This window comes from Elephas maximus, chromosome 17 (assembly GCF_024166365.1).
Source record: "Elephas maximus indicus isolate mEleMax1 chromosome 17, mEleMax1 primary haplotype, whole genome shotgun sequence".
Taxonomy (NCBI): domain Eukaryota; kingdom Metazoa; phylum Chordata; class Mammalia; order Proboscidea; family Elephantidae; genus Elephas; species Elephas maximus.
In genome coordinates, this window is record NC_064835.1 from 21,697,156 (window position 1) to 21,707,577 (window position 10,422).

Here is a 10,422-nt window from a genome sequence, read left to right on the forward strand (position 1 = left end):
TAGTAAAATAAAATCTATTTGCTAGTTAAGTAACCTGCATTCAGACCTCACAATGACATACTGCACCTCCTTCTGAAGACACTTGCTTGTCCTGCATTCTGAGTTATAATAAAAAGTATCTTTTCATTAGTAGAGTTATGATTTCCTTTCTTCTTGTGAATCTACTGAGTCTATCACATTTTTTCCAATCCTGGCACAATAAATGGGAAAGGTGGCAAGGAATGGAAATTGTTACCTTGGATTATTAACATATTGTCTTTTTCCTCCTCTCCAGTTGGATTTCCAACTTCTATGATGATAATGAATCACACCTTAGTAACAGAGTTCATCCTATTGGACATCCCACATGTAGAGGGGCAGGAAATTGTGCTCTTTTTTGCTTTCCTTATCTTCTACCTTTGCACTCTTCTAGAAAAGCTGCTCGTCCTTTTGGCTGTGATGTTTGATTCCTGCCTCCACACCCCCATGTACTTCTTTCTCTGTAAACTGTCAGCGTTAGACATTGGTTACTCTTCTGTGAGCAGCCCAAAGATGTTGGCCAAACTGCTCTTGAGGAACGGAGTCATCTCCCTCAGTGGTTGTATGTCCCAGATCTTTTTCTACCACTCTTTAGGCAGCACTGGGTGCCTGCTCTATACGGAGATGGCTTACGACTGGTTTGCTGCCATCTGCCACCCACTGCATTACACCATCATCACAAACCACTGGGTGTGTACAGTGTTGGCTGCTGGCACCTGGATTACTAGTTCCTTTCATACACAATTCTTACTATGCTGACCTTCCAACTGCCATATTGTGTGTCTAATGAGGTAGATTATTTCTTTTGTGACATCTTCCCTATAAACTGGCCTGTGGGAACATCCTTATCATTGAGACTGTGAGCTTCACCAACATTGACCTTGTGCCCGTGATCTGCTTCCTCTTCATCCTTGCTTCCTACGTCCAAATCATCATTGCAGTCCTACAGATGCACTCAGCTGAAGGGAGGCACAAGGCAGCAACCACCTGTGTTTCCTACCTTTTAGTAGTCACACTGTTCTTTGGGCCCTGTGCCCTCATCTGTACTTAGCCACCCTTGAGCGAGGTGTTGGTAAGCCCACTGCAGATCTTTGGCAATGTAGTCACCTCCATGTTGAACCCCACAGTCTACACTCTGAGAAACAAAGATGCCAAGGTAGCACTGAAGAAACTGGCTGGGGGCCAGATTGTTTTGGAAGGAAGTCACTAGTCAAATTGTGGATAAAGTTTATTTTCTCTTTATTTGGGTATTAAAATAATTTAAAAAATCTACGTTCATGCCAGTTGTAATGGTATTTCTACCACAAAGAGAGCTGGAAAGCAACAAACATGTGACATCTGCATTCTCATAGACCAGGGATTGGCAAATTTTTCTCTAGAAGGTGAATATTTTAGGCTTTGTGGCTATATGACCTTTGTAACAAATACTCAGCCCTGCTATTGTAGCATGAAAGCAGCTAAACATAGCATTAAAAAAAAAAAAAAAAAAGAATATTGCCATGTTCCAAAAAAGTTTTATTTAGAAAAACAGGTAACAGGTAATATTTTTCCCGTAGGCCATAGTTTGTCAACCTGTGTCATAGGGGTAGCTGAATATAAAAACACTTTAAAAAGGCTATGTGGTGGAAGGTCAGCTCAACTGGACTGGACCAAATGCAAAGAAGTTTCCAGGATAAACTGAATGTTTCAAAGGTCAGCGGAGCAAGGGCAGGGGTTTGGGGACCATGGTTTAAGGGGACTTCTAAGTCAATTGGCAAAATAATTCTATTATGAAAACATTCTGCATCCCACTTTGAAATGTGGCATCTGGGGTCTTAAATGCTAACAAGTGGCCATCTAAGATGCATCAATTGATCTCAACCCACCTGGAGCAAAGGAGAATGAAGAACACCAAGGTCACACGATAACTATGAGCCCAAGAGACAGAAAGGGTCACATGAACCAGAGACTTACATCATCCTGAGACCAGAAGAACTAGATGGTGCCTGGCCACAAACGATGACTGCCCTGACAGGGAGCACAACAGAGAACCCCTGAGGGAGCAGGAGATCAGTGGGATACAGACCCCAAATTCTCACACACACACACAAAAAAAAGACCATACTTAATGGTCTGACTGAGACTAGAGGAATCCCGGCGGTCATGGTCCCCAAACCTTCTGTTGGCCCAGGACAGGAACCATTCCTGAAGACAACTCATCAGACATGGAAGGGACTGGACAGTGGGTAGGAGAGAGATGCTGATGAAGAGTGAGCTGTTTGTATCAGGTGGACACTTGAGACTGTGTTGGCATCTCCTGTCTGGAGGGGGGATGGGAGGGTAGAGAGCATTGGAAGCTGGCAAAATTGTCACGAAAGGAGAGACTGAAAGGACTGACTCATTAGGGGGAGAGAAAGTGGGAGTATGCAGTAAGGTGTATATAAACTTATATGTGACAGACTGACTTGATTTGTAAACGTTCACTTGAAGCTCAATAAAAATTAAAAAAAAAAAGACACTGTGTGCTGGGGAAGGCAGCACAACTTGTCCAAGGCAAGGTCATGGAAGGGCCATAGACACATCCAAACTCCCTGAGGGACCAAATTGCTGGGCCAAGGGCTGTGGGGACCATGGTCTCAAGGAACATCTAGCTTAATTGGCATAACACAGTTTATAAAGAAAATGTTCTACATTCTACTTTGGTGAGTGGTGTTCAGGGTCTTAAAAACCTGTGAGCAGTCATCTAGGATACTCCACTGGTCTCACCCCTTTGAGAGTAAGGAAGAACAAAGAAAAGTAAACCTACAAGGGAAAGATTAGTCCAGAGGACTAATCCACCACATCTACCACGGCCTCCACAAGACCGAGTTCAGTACAACTAAATGGTGCCCGGCTACCACCACTGACTACTTTGACAGGGATCACAATAGAAGGTCCCGGACAGACCTGGAGAAAAATGTAGAACAAAATTCTAACTCAAAAAGAAAGACCAGACTTGCTGGCCTGACAGAGACTGGAGAAACCCTGAGAACATGGCCCCCAGACCCACTTTCAGCTCAGTAATATAGTCACCCTTGAAGTTCACCCTTCAGCCAAAGATTGGACAGGTCCATAAAACAAAACGAGACTAAAGGCACACACCAGCCCAGGAGCAAGGACTAGAAGGCAGGAGGGGACAGGAAAGCTGGTAATAGGAAAACCAAGGTTGAGAAGGGAGAGTGTTGACGTGTCGTGGGGTTGTTAACCAATACTATAAAACAATATGTGTACTGTTTGATGAAAAACTAATTTGTTCTGTAAATCTTCATCTAAAGTACAATAAAAAAAAAATTAGAAAACTTGTCAAAAAAAATGCTATGTGGATAACCGTTTAGGAGTGACCTTTGACATATACTGAGTCCCACAAGGGCAGAGGTTGAATTATTGATCAGGGCTGGGCAGTAAAGGAATGAACATTAAGGAACACAGTGATCGCACCCTGTGGAGAGCACCGTAGCACCTCAAATACACAAAGTGACAACTGCTCCTTGTAGGAGGTCCATTTAGATGGGATCCATACTAATACATAGAAATGTTCTCGAACCTCTGGTCTTTGTAGCAGAGATTCACTTCTAACCACTTTTCTTGGGCATGAAGATAAATGTCTTCTACTTTTGCTCATTAGAACAGTTCCTTCCACATCATAAGCCTTGTAGAAGGATCAGCACAAAGCTGATTCCTATGAGGCAGAGGTTACAGATCTCCCAAGAGTCCAACTTTTCCAAATTGCTATACCACTCCATCATCTCTAACATCAACAGCTCCTCTTAACCTCAGTATACTCTCTGCTGTCTTTTGGTTCCATAAGTCACTGCAATGTCTCACCAAACTCAAGAACTGTATCAAGGAAATGGCTCATGTGGTCATGGAGGCTGGCAAATTCCAAATCCGTAGGTCAGGCATAAGCTTCTCCTGACTCACATGGCTGCAGGGGCTGATAAACCCAAATCAGCAGGCTAGACAATAGGCTGCTGGCTCACAAAGCTGTGGAAGCTGGAGAATCAGGTCAGGTGATAGGCTACTGGCCCACAGGATGTGGAAGGTGGAGACTGCCAGAAACAGCAGGTCAAATGACAGGCCGTTGGCTCAAGCCCCAAGAACCAGAGATCAAACAAAGAAGAGCTGGACCCAAGATCCAGATGAAGAGAAAAAGTCCTGCCATATATACAAGGATACAGACCACACACCAGGGAAAGGTGTGACTTGAATAAGGGTGGGACTTAAGTCATACCTTCCTGCAAGGCTGTGACTCAAGATACACTTAACATTAATCTTGCCACATTAACATGTAGAGGTTAGGATTTATAACACATAAAATGAAGAATAATCAGGATAATTATATCAGATCACAAAATGGAGGACGGCCACACAATACTGGGAATCATGGCCTAGCCAAGCTGACACACAACACCAACCACCATACACCTTATTTGTATGGCTCCACTGAATCATTGTGTGGGAGTCACAAAGAGTATGACTAGAAGAGCCATATTAAGCAATTCACTGCACCTCAGGTTCTTGTACCAGAGATCCATTTCTGGCCAATTTTCTTGGGCATGCAGAAAATTGAAGTCACAGAACACAATCTCACCCATCTCAGAAGTTTCTAAGCTTTTTTACCCCAGTATCAATCAGAGTATTTCAATCTTAAAACACCAAGAGTGATGGGGTTGGCACGTCCAAAATCTGTTTTGTCAAGATTACCAAACTTTGTTACAAGATATTTTATCTCACCTTAGAGGAGTCCTAGACAGAGTGAATCTCCTTCTGATGCCTTCGGTCTGGTGAAGAACATAATGTGTGGTGTGTGTATGGATGTGAGTTACTATGGCTTTCTCAGTGGTGGGATTAGGTGCTCTGACAGGGCTGGGAGGGCAAAAGCATAATGCCAGAAGTCATGGCATTTTATGCCCAATTATCTTCGCAAATAAACAAACTCTGGTAGGCAATGATAACTCTCTAGTAGGAAGAATGCACCTTGCATATTTTAGTCATGCTCCACCTATGCTGGGGAGCTGCCTAATATTTATAAAAAACCAAGTATCTTCTGTATTGATACTGCTATTTTGTGAAGTTAACTGGGCTATTAGAGTGGTAACGGCAACTAAAATTGGTCGTGGCCTCACCGGATAGGCAGATAAATGAAGGATGGATGGATGGGTGGGTGGGTGGGTGGACGGATGGACGGATGGACGGATGGGCAGATGGGCGGATGGGCAGGTGGGCAGGTGGGTGGAAAGCTGGAAGAGTGGATGCGTGGATGCGTGGGTAGGTGGGTGGGTGGGGGGGTGGGTGGATGGATGTAAAGACAAATAGATATTCTTTGTTCTAACTGTATGGTGCTAACTTCTCCTCTTCTGTTAGTTATTGTTAGGTGCCATCAAGTCAGTTCTGACTTATAGTGACTCTATGTACAACAGAAAAAAACACTGCCTGGTCCTGCACCATCCTCACAATCGTTGTTATGCTTCAACCCATCGTTGCAGTCACTGTGTCAATCCATCTCATTGATGGTCTCCCTCTTTTTTGCTGACTAAGCATGATGTCCTTCTCCAGGGACTGATCCCTCCTGACAACATGTCCAAACTATGTGAAACGTAGTCTTGCCATCCTTGCTTCTAAGGAGCATTCTGGTTGTCCTTCTTCCAAGACAGATCTGTTCGTTCTTTTGGCAGTCCATGGTATATTCAATATTCTTCTCCAACACCATAATTCAAAGGCACCAGTTCTTCTACAGCCTTCCTTATTCATAGTCCAGCTTGCACATGCTTAAGAGGTGATTGAAAACACCATGGCTTTGGTCAGGCACACCATAGTCCTCAAGGTAACATCTTTGCTTTTCAACACTTTAAAGAGGGCTTTTGCAGCAGATTTGCCCAATGCAATGTGTCTTTTGATATTTTGACTGCTGCTTCCATGGGTGTTGACTGTGGATCCAAGTAAAATGAAATCCTTGACAACTTCAGTCTTTTCCCTGTTTATCATGATGTGGCTTATTGGTCCAGCTGTGAAGATTTTTGTTTTCTTTACGCTGAGGTGTAATCCATACTGAAAGCTATGATCTTTGATCCTCTCCTAGTTCTCCATAAAGACAAACAACAAAGCCCCATCATGCAAAACCCCCAGAATTTTCTAAGTGCTCAGTATACTGGAGCCCCTCCTTTGCCATTCCTAGTTCTTTGGAAGAATATGAAATGCATATTTACTCCCATGACCAGAAGTCAAATGTTATAGAACACCCAAACTACTCATTTTGACCTCTTCTAGAAGGGTGCTCATTAATCATAGCTATTTTGGGCTTATATAAAAAAATTGTATAACTATTATCTTAAAATTAATGTTATTTTTCTTTATCGGCCCATTTGCATATTCCCTGCTTTCTATTTTTGCAATTATCCCATAAAAAAAACCTGAAACTTGTTGCCATTGAGTGGATTCTGACTCATAGCAATCCTACAGGACAGAGTAGAACTGCCCCATAAGGTTTCAAAGAAGCAGCTGTTAACCTTTTTTTGGTTATCAACAAAACTCAACCACTGCACCACCAGGGCTCCAATTATCCAGTAGAGGTTTGAAAAGGATTATATGTTTGAAATCTTGGGATCCAGGGTAGGGAAGTGAAAACAAACAACAAATAAACAATAAAAGAAAGGTGATAGAATGGCTCCAAAAAAAAAAGGCCTCTATGAGGGAAAGGAGTACAGAGAGGAACATAGGACCACAGGCAACTGTCAAGCTTCATTCCTTCAATTGCTCCCAGCTCATTGCAGCTTTTTTTTGGCTAGAGTTCTTTTACCTACTAGCCTCTGTAGATGGGGCACTATTTTCTTACATTCCTTCCTAGAAATTTTAACAATGCTACGCTCTGATTCTTCCTAACCCACATCCTATTATTTCATTTTTAATATATTAGTATGAAAACTCCTTTAGTACAGTTGCAAGTTTCCCCATTAACAAGGACCATTTCATCCTCTCAGCAGAAGACACTATTTACCTATCTAGGGCCTCTAGAACACACTCTATATGTTGTATTGAGGAAAGGATGTCATGCAACAAGCCCTGGAATCATGGGACTGAAAGAGATCAATGTGTCCAATTAAAATGAAACTCAAAGCATCCAAAAAAGGAGTATCTCCAATGAAGAAGTAGTTTTCAAAACTGGTCTTAAATCTGCCCCCATGAGTCTCTTTTTCTCCTTGTGTTTCTCACACTGATTAATGGTTCCACCATTGCACAGATTGCTACAGCCAATTAGCACTCTGAACCTGATTTAGGCAAAACATCTTTTCTTTGATTTAGCAGATCTGTATGAGGCTGTAACTTTAAAAATGATATTATTAAATGGATAATAGGAGAAACAAAAGGGATATGAATAGAGAGACTACATAAAAGTAAAAAACATACTGGCTTATGAAGTCAGACATCATCCTCTCAGCAGTGACTAACATTCCTATGAAAGCCCCTTCTTTTGGGGAAAGAAAAATAACACCAGTTTAATATATAAGCATGGTAGCAAAAAGATTTGGCCTGAAAAAGAGAAATCTCAAGAATATTAGATACTGAGAGGAAGATAGGAGTGTCACTTTTCTTCTTTTCAATGAGAGAAGGTATCCACACAAGTAGGAAGAATTTCAGATATTACAAGCAAACTGACTCCAACATAAAGGAACACAAGAGTTGTGGAAAGAAGAAATCATTCATTCATTCATTCAACAGACATTTGTTGTGCATTCCTATGTACCAGGCACATTCTAAGTGCCATTGCACCTTCAAAGTCTGAGCATCACATTTTAAGTGAGACGTTGACAGACTAGACTGGTGAAATACCAGAAATCCAAAAAAGCATAATAGAAGAGGAATAGCTGTAGAAAACTAGACTATTTAGATAAATGAAACAGAGATATGATCAATGAATGTTCCATGTATGTCTGAAAAGAATGTGCATTCTCTTGTTAATTGGAGTGTTTGGTACATGTCTGTTAGGTCCAATTGGTTTATATTGGTGTTCAAGTCCTCTATTAATTGAAAATGGGATATTGAAGTCTCCAACTATTATTGTAGAACTAGTTCTTCCTTAATTTCTGTCAATTTTTGCTTTCACATATTTCGAGGCTCTGTTGTTGGGTTGTATATGTTTATAATTGTTATATCTCCTTAATAAATTGAACCTTTTATCAACATATAATGTTGTTTTTTGTCTCTTGTAACTTTTTGTGACTTAAAATCTTTTTTCTTTTTTTTTCCTGATAATAATGTAGCAACCCCAGCTACATTTGGGTACTATTTGCTTGGAAAGAATTTTTCATCTTTTTACTTTCAACTTCTTTGTGTCTTTATATCTAAAATGAGTCTTTTGTGTTTTAATAGAAGAGTTTAATCCGTTTACATTTAAAGTAATTAATGAAAGGGAAAGACCTACTTCAGTCATTTTGCTCTTTGTTTTCCTCAACTCATCGCTGCTTTTATTTTATCCTTTTTTTCCTTCGTACCTTTTGAGTCCCTCCTTTTTTAAATTTCTGTGTGTCTTTTAATTATTTTCTTGGTGGTTACCTCGGGGGTTACAATTAACCTCTTAAACTTATAACAACCTGGTTTGAAAAATATCAATTTAATTTAAGTCATATGCAAACACTGTGTTCCTGTACATCTTTGCTTCTCCCCCTTTACATTGTTATTGTCACAGGTTCCATCTTCATACATTGTGGCCTAAAAACATAGATTTATAATTATTGTTTATGCATTTACCTTTTATATTAAAAAAAAAAGGAAAAAAGAAGTTACAAACCAAAAGTACAATAATACTGGCTTTTATACTTACTTATGTAGTTGTCTTTCCCAGTGTTCTTTATTTTTTCTTGTAGCTTTGAGTTACTGTCTAGTGTCTTTTTATTTCAGCCTGATAAAAATCTTCTTTTAGGATTCTAAAAGGGCAAGTGTACTAGTAACAAACTCTCTCAGCTTTTTTATTTCTGGGAATGTCTTAATTTCTCTATCATTCTTGAAGGATAGTTTTGCCAGATATAAAATTCTTGGTTGACTTTTTTTTTGTTGTTGACGTTGTTTTTTCTTTCATCACTTTGAATATGCAGTTTCACTTCTTTCTGGCCTCCATGGTTTCTGATGAGATGCTGGCTTTCCTGTGTACTGGTACACATGAGTACCACTCACATTTTCTGCCTCTGCGGTTTATAGATAAGCTTTTGTAACTCTCCCAAAAACATAGAGGAAGGAGTAAATATACCTGCAGGGCTTATCTTGCTGTACAGAGGGAAAAAGAGACAAAAGTCATTCACAGTCACTCCTCCTAGCTGCAGCAGCTCCTGCAATAACCTCTCAGGACAACACCATGGTGCAGATGAACCTCCTTCAGGTTTAAGCACCTGCAGAAGTCCCTCCCTGACTAAAATACTAAAAATATCCCTGTCCTATATGGCGGCTATAGGGTCACCATGAGTCAGAATTGACTCGACAGCAACAGGTTTGGCTTTTTTTTTTTTTTTTTGGTTTTTATGTTATTGGACCAGTTCAGTTTTTGGAATTAGGTAATGTTCATGTGAAAATCTTATTTTTGTAGGAGAAATACACTGTAAGCACACATTGTATTGTCCTTGATGTAGTGCATGTATGCTTCCTGCAGTCATCAAAGACCTATCTTCTTGTTTCAAGCTGTAAGTACTTGTTTTGCTGTAAGAAGTAATTTATTGTAGTGGTGATGTTCCCATGACAGCACTTTCTTTTGGGGCTTTAGTTTATAGGAGGCTGGAATTATGCAATGTTTCCATCTGTGTATTCTCATATTGGTTTGGAGGTATTTATCCTTTTGTGATGGTTTAGGTTGTGAGGCCACTTTGCTGGGCCATGATTCACAAAGGCTTGGCAGTTATGTAATGATGTAATTTGGCAGCTATATAATGATATAATCATCCTCCAGAATATGATCTGAGGAGATCAGCTAATCAGTTCTAAGGGCAGTTATGCAATTACGTACAATGCCTTTATATGTTATAACATGCTTTCACAAGTTTCACTCAACAACATCAACCAAAAAAAATTGGTAATAATAAATAATTTTTTCCTGCCTCATTCCACCTATCTTACTTCCAGAGTTCATTGGTATATATGTGTGTTGCATAATATTAATTTAAAAAAAATTACATGACAAAAGATTACCAACACTTAAGTGATTCAGCATGCATTCCATTAGTGAAAAAACATTACATCATCAAAAAATTACACACACAATATAATTCATTTGTGAATTATCTTATTTAGGGTCACTTGGGTGTACATGGTAGAAATCCTAGTGGTGCAGTGGTTGAGCTCAGCTGCTAACCAAAAAGTTTGGAGTTCAAACCCATCAGCCACTCCACAGAAGAAAGAAATGTG

The 10,422-nt window shown here is 40.1% G+C and overlaps 1 pseudogene; it reads left to right on the plus strand.

The window, feature by feature from the left end:
• Positions 1 to 300: 300 nt before the first annotated feature.
• Positions 301 to 1,228, plus strand: LOC126061064 (olfactory receptor 958-like; annotated as a pseudogene).
• Positions 1,229 to 10,422: the final 9,194 nt, after the last annotated feature.